Source organism: Alexandromys fortis, unplaced genomic scaffold, assembly GCF_014885135.2.
Source record: "Alexandromys fortis isolate MF-2015 unplaced genomic scaffold, M_Fortis_MF-2015_v1.1 scaffold_217, whole genome shotgun sequence".
NCBI lineage: Eukaryota > Metazoa > Chordata > Mammalia > Rodentia > Cricetidae > Alexandromys > Alexandromys fortis.
In genome coordinates this window covers 1,245,673-1,252,345 of record NW_026068098.1, presented here as the reverse complement: position 1 = coordinate 1,252,345, position 6,673 = coordinate 1,245,673, and the positions used below count along the sequence as shown (strand labels likewise).

Below are 6,673 nucleotides of genomic sequence, written 5' to 3'. Positions count from 1 at the left end.
CATACACACAGACAGAATATTGTATACATAATAAATAAATATTAAAAAAATAATTAAATTAATTTATTAATTAAATTCATTAATTTATCTTACATTTAGACCATTTCCCCCTCCATCCTCTCCTCCCATTCTCCTCCTTTGCCCCACTCCCCACTCCCCTGTTTCTGTTCAGAAAGGGGCAGGCATATCAAGTTGCTGTAGGACTAAGCTCCTCCCATTGTATAAAGGTTGGGAAAGGCAACCCAGTATGAGGAATAGGTTCACAAAAGCCAGTCAAAATGTTAGGGACAGCCCTGCTCCCACAAGAAGACCAAGTTACACAACTATCACACATATGTAGAGGGCCTAGGTCAGTCCCACACAGGCTTTCTGACTGTTGGTCCAGGCTCTGTGAGCTCCTATGTCTCCTTGTGATGTCCTTGCTTCCCTGGCTTGAAGAATCTTATCTTGAACTGGATTACCTGAGCTTGGCCCAATGCTTGGCTGTGGGTCCTTACATCTGTTTCCATCAGTTACTGGATGGAGACTCTGATGGCAGTTGATGTAGTTTAGCAGATTATCATTAGGCATCATTATGTTGACTTTTTCTTTTTTTCCTCCAGTCATGTTTGATTCTTTCCTAGATCTCTGGGCCTTTGGGTCCTGGCAGTGTCAGGGGCAGACTCACTCTCGTGGTTTGGGTCTGAGGCTGGACTAAGTGTATGAATGTTTTGCTTGCATGTATGCAAGTGTACCACCTGTAGCACGATTAATGTTTGAACCCAGAGACAGATATTAGGGTTCAGGCTGGAAGATCAGAGAAGTAAAGCAGCCAGTCACTGGTTCTTACCTCTATTTCAGACTGAAATGGGTGATCCTGCCTCCATGAATCCTCAGACTGAGATTGAGCGTGAGACCTGTCTCTTCCCATTTTAAATTCCTCTCTAGTGCTGGGATTAAGGCGTGTACCACCACTGTCTGGTCTCTGTGACTAACTAGTGTGGCTGGGATTAAAGGTGTTTACTACCACTCCCTGGCCTGTATGGCTGACTAGTATGACTATTTTGCACTCCGGTCTTCAGGCAAACATTGTTTATTAAAACACAAATAATATACCACTATAATCACCTGCTGCCAGATACCCTCTGAGATTAGAACAGGATATTGGGTCCCCTGAAAATGGAGTTACAGATAGTTGTGAACTTCCATGTGGGTGCTGGAAATTGAACCTGGTTCTTCTGCAATAGCAGTAAAGTGCTCCTAATCTCTGAGCCATCTCCCCAGCCCCAATTTAATTATTATCTCCCAGCACAGTTGGGAGAAATTTTAGTAAGAACATAGTTCATCGTGAGGATTATAAAACAGAATGGCCATGTCATATTCAGAGGACACTCACTTCTTAAAATAACACTTTTAAGAGGTCATGTTTGGGAGGTCACAGGGTCCTGATCATACAGAAACTGCATGTATAATGAGAAGCTGTTCATGGAGTGATTGCATGCATGGTGAGGAGCTGATCATGTAGTGTTGCATGAATGATGAAGAGGTGTTCATTACAGTGACTACATGCATGAAGAATTGATTGATCGTGTGACTGCATAAATGAGAAGTTGGGATTTTCTTTTTTTTTCTCTCTAAAAGATTTATTTGTATTTTTATTTATATGTCTCTGAGTGTCTAGCACATTTGTGCTGGTGCCTGCAGAGGCCAGAAGAGGGTGTCAGAGCTCTTGGAGCTGAAGTTATAGGTGTTGTTAGCTGTCTGATGTGTGTGCTGGGAACAGAGTTTGCATCCTCTGGAAGAGCAGCAAATGCTTTTAGCTTTTGAGCCATATCTCTAGACTTAGGGGTTGTGATTTTTGTCATCAATTCATGAAAAATTCTTGGAGGATTTTAACCTTGTGGATAGGTAGGGCTCTTGAAATAATCTTAGTTGATTAAGTGTGGACTTAGGGTCATGGTCAAGAAAGAAGTGATCCTGTGTACTTGGAAGGCTCCAATGATAAGCACTGCTAATGGATTTAGAGGGCTGGATGAGGAAAAGAAAGTTGCTTTCTTAATTTGTAGTTTCCACATCTGTGGACAATAGTGTTTATGAGATCCCAGTAGAGAAACAAGTTTATACTTGATTAGAGGCATCTTAATTAATCATTCTTCTACTGATAATCATTAATTTATTTATTAAGTTTATTATTGCCTTGTAGTGAGTAGCCTTGAATACTTTTGTACACATGGAATATTTTAGAAAATAAACTTATATGTAAAGTTTTCTTACCAACAAATGGGTACTTTGCAAGGTTGCTTTTTTTTATGTGTGTGTGTTAGCTGGGCATGCATACCTGTCTTCTGTCACACTCTGCCTTATTCCCTTTGGATCTTTAGATAGGCTGTCTAACTGAAGCTTGCCACTTCAGCTATGCTGGATGGTCAGGGAGCTCCCAGGATCCACCTGTGTTTTCTTTCCCCTTTCTTAGGGTTACCGTTGTGTGGGAACATACCCACTTTTTTTTTTTCAAGGTTCCACATTTCATTACTGAAAAAACCAATTAACCCATGTGGAACTGATAATAGCAAATCAGACTCTCCAATTTAAAGAGCTTTAAAACGTTCAGCTCCATCTGGTAGGATAGATGATCATGATTCAGTATAAACCCATAGTCCTGCCATTATGTGTGAATTCTTAATAGGCCCAACTTTGTTCTCCTCCAGTATCTTTTCTTGGAGTTATACCTGATATTACTAGTTTTACTTCAAATCCACTGGGGAATAGGATGATTTTGCTTTTGTGTCATGGCCAGGAATCACTTGATTCTGAAAGTCTTATGAGAGGACTGATGAGAAGCTGAGTCAGGCTTAAGGTGCACAATGGCTGAGGAAAGAAGAGATGCTCACCTTTTTGCCTGGGTTCTGGGGATTTGAATTCACACCCCCCATATTTGCACAGTTAGTGCACATACCTACTGAGCCATCTAACCAGGCCCTAACATTTATGCCATTTTGGGTTAGGGCTTTGAGCTATGACACAGAACAAAAGATATTCAAACAGAAGTTTTGAAAGAAAAACCTTGAAAGAAAAAAATGAAATGACAGTCCAAACTTGTTAGATGGATGTAGATCAACGGTAGAGTGCTTGCCTTATGTGTACAGGACCTGCTTTAATCTCTAGTACTTACCCCTCTACCCCAATACTGGTAGATGAGTCAGATGTAGGAATGCACACCTGCAGTTCAAAGACTCAGGAAGCTGAGGTGGGTTCTTCCTGTCAGTCCTGACGAGCTGAGTTGACCCCTGCCACCCAGATGGTAGGAGAGAACTGGCTTTGTACATTTTCTTCTGACCGTCACCTTTGTGCCGTGACATGTACACTTATCCCAAATAAACATGTATTTTTAAGAAAAAAGTCATAAGTGGAATAAGCAGTGTGTTAGATAATGTTTCAGTTTTGACAGAATGATAGGTTTGTGGGCTGCTTGTGGTATGTTGTATTGGTAGTCAGATTCACACCCTAGTCTTGCTGCATAGTAGCCCTTTGATAAGGAGCTGATCATAAAACTTAGTTTTTCTCAGCCTTAAATGGGATCACAGTCGCACTTATTGGGTTGTTGTGGGCAAATAAATGAATGTAAAGATGATGTCCAGAGGTTAGGTGGAGAGTGATCACTTGTCAGAGTAAACTTGTTTTTCTGCCGTTGACAATTAATATGGGTATAGAACTCTCTGTAAGTTATGTATTTCATGTGTAAAATTAAAAACTTAACCAGGTATGGTGGTTAGTGCACAGTTGTTAGCACTGAAAGATGCTGAGATAGTAGGATTATGGGTTCCAGACCACTGATGCGACAGAGAAAAGATGCTGAGATAGTAGGGTTATGGGTTCCAGACCACTGATGCGACAGAGAAAGGCCCTGTTTCTTTTCTAAATAATAGTAACATAAGTGGCGGAAGAGATAGCTCAGTTGGTGAGTGCCGAGGATTTGCGTTCAGATCTCCCTCTTTCATATAGAAACCATGCATGCACACGTCTTAACCCCTGGGTAGGGCAGAGATGGGATCCTGCTCCCTCTCTTCCCCTCCCTCCTTCTAGTGCTGGTATTAACTAGTAAGTACCATAGTGTGTTTGTGTTTGCATTTGCATGTATTCATTCTCCCATGGAGGCCAGAAGAACTTCAGATCTGCTGTAACTGGAATTACTGACAGTTGTGAATCACCTAATGTGGGTGCCAAGAACTGAACTCAGGACCTTAACCATTCAGTTATTTCTCTAGCCCCATGTCCTCTTTTTAAATGCGAGTTCTGAGAATTCAGCTCAGGTCCTCATGATTGCATGGCAAGCACTTTTCCTACTGAGCCATCTCCTTAGTCAACATGTCTTTGCGTCCACTTTCCGAGTGCTGTGATTATAAGCAGGTACCATCATGCCCAGGTTTTCAGCAGGTAGGAGCAGAATCCTGGGCTTGATGCATGCCAGACAGCATGCTACCAAATGGGCTACATTTCCCAACATAGTCTTTTCTGGGTGGTGGGGTAAAAATTAAACTCAGGACTTTGTGAAGCTAGACAAGTACTCTATACTGAGTTATTCAGCCCTGTTAGTTAATTCTTTTTAACTTGTGTTTATTTTTAATGCAAATTCCTACCTAGGTCCTGTGTGCTCAAATGTCAGAAACCTTAGTTAAAAAATGGCTTCAACAAGCAGAAATTCAGTCTAATTCAGTCGCATGTTAAATTGTCAAGAACTTAGATATATTTCCCTTTCTCATTCCTTTTATTTTCACCTTATTGATGGTTAATTTATTTGGCACCTGTAGTATATGAAAAAAATATAATGTTAAGTATGGGAAATAGAGGACAAAAAAGCTCATGGAACTTACATTCTAGTGAGAATGAGGGAGAAGACAGATCAACACAGGTAAACATTTTATTATGTCTGAAATATTAAGTATTATGGGAAAATAAAGTAGTAGACAGGATGAGAAGGGCTGTATTGGGTTAGTAACAAGCTGATTGGGGAGGTCTCAGTAAGATGACTTTGAGTCTTAAAGGCAGTGTGAGAGTTAGAAGTGAAAAGGTAGGTAAGTGAGGATTAGCACAGGGAACAGTGGTGAGAAAATGCTCTTGTGCTTGGGTTGTTCATAGAAGTGAACTGAAAAGAGGCACCATGGCTGAGCGGAGTAATAAAGAGCAAGTAAGCAAAGTGGTGGGAGTCAAGTCATGCAGGGCCTTGTATTGTGAGATCTTCTGTTGTTTTACACTTAAGTGAGAAGAGATGTTTGTGGGAGCTTTTGAGCAGAGAAGTGACTTAAAAGGCTTATTGCAGGACCGGGACACCTACAATAATGTAGAGTGCTTACCTAGTATAGGTGGGACCATGGGTTCAACGCCCAGTACCCCAAAAGAGGGAAAATAAAAATAAGGCTCATGCAAGATGCTTTGTTGAAGAGAATGAGAGGATAAAGGGAGAAGCAGGCCTTACCTTACTATTAAGAGAAACGTAGCAACCAGGAGAGAGGGTTTAGAGCAAGAGAGGATCGATCAGGAGTGAATGTTGAAGTGATTCTTCATGCTTTCAGGCACAGCTGAAAGGATTTATGGAGAGATTGATAGAGGGTGTGAGAAGAGGATTTGTATTAACAAACCATAGTAAAGATGATAATTGCCCACACACATCTTTCATTTGGAATATAAACCATTTCTGAAAGCCTTCATAAATTTTTCTTTCTGCTCATCTTGTCTATGATCAGACATTTTTCCATGTGGTAGATAAAGCAATAATGTGTACATTCAGCTTCATAATGGTAGGTGGGCTCTATAACAAGGAGCAAAGTATGAGGGAGGAGGAGCTGTGATTGGGTAACCAGCAGTACATATGTTTTTTGTTGGGTTGGCCATCCTTTAGTGACTTGTAAATAATCTTGGTTGTTAAGTACTTAGATTTTGTGTGTGTGTGTGTGAGTCCTAGGCCAGCCTAGGCTGAACAAGAGTCCCTATCTCAAAATATTACAAAGAAATGATTAATGAAGATACCTAATGTTAATTTCTGTGTTGTACTCTCATGGGCAGGAGTGCATACACACATACGCATACACACATACGCATACACACACACACAGCACTTAGGTTAATCAATAACACTTATTTTAGCTAAAATACTTTAAAAGCTTGCTAATTACACCTTTTAGATAGAATTTTTTATTAAGAGATACACTATATTAATAATAAAAATAAAATGAACCACATTCTTTTTCAACCTTTAATTTTCAAGTACACAACACAACAAGCATTTTTTTTCCAGGAGGTGAATTGGCACCAAGCTCTTTTTCCAGCGTTGACATTTCTGTGGCTCACAACACTGTCATCTCTGCTCTTCCTCTGAGCAACACTACATCTCCAGACTTTACGCTGCAAGCACGAAATATAATTCTATGTTTAGATACACAGATGTTTGTTTTCCTCACAGATGCACCATCTACTAAGACGAACTCTTATGAATGGATAAACCTGTCAAAATATTTGCCTTTTATGGAGGAAATAAAGATAACTTACTTTTAAATGATTACTCTTTTTTAGTACCCTCATGAACTGAGTCCTTTGCAGGAAGATTAGACAATATTAGAGCTTGCAAATCAAGTCGTTTCAGGGAAGGGCATGTCAGAAGCAGGAGAAATGTGGATATTGTGCAACTCTGCCTATCTGA

General features: G+C 40.3%; 1 protein-coding gene and 1 pseudogene across 9 annotated transcripts in view; one reads left to right on the top strand and one right to left on the bottom strand.

Moving 5' to 3' along the window:
- Positions 1–6,673, top strand: part of Kmt2c (lysine methyltransferase 2C) — a 239,931-nt gene that overhangs the window by 39,881 nt on the left and 193,377 nt on the right. The window lies entirely within an intron of this gene.
- Positions 2,645–2,912, bottom strand: LOC126489414 (60S ribosomal protein L39-like; annotated as a pseudogene).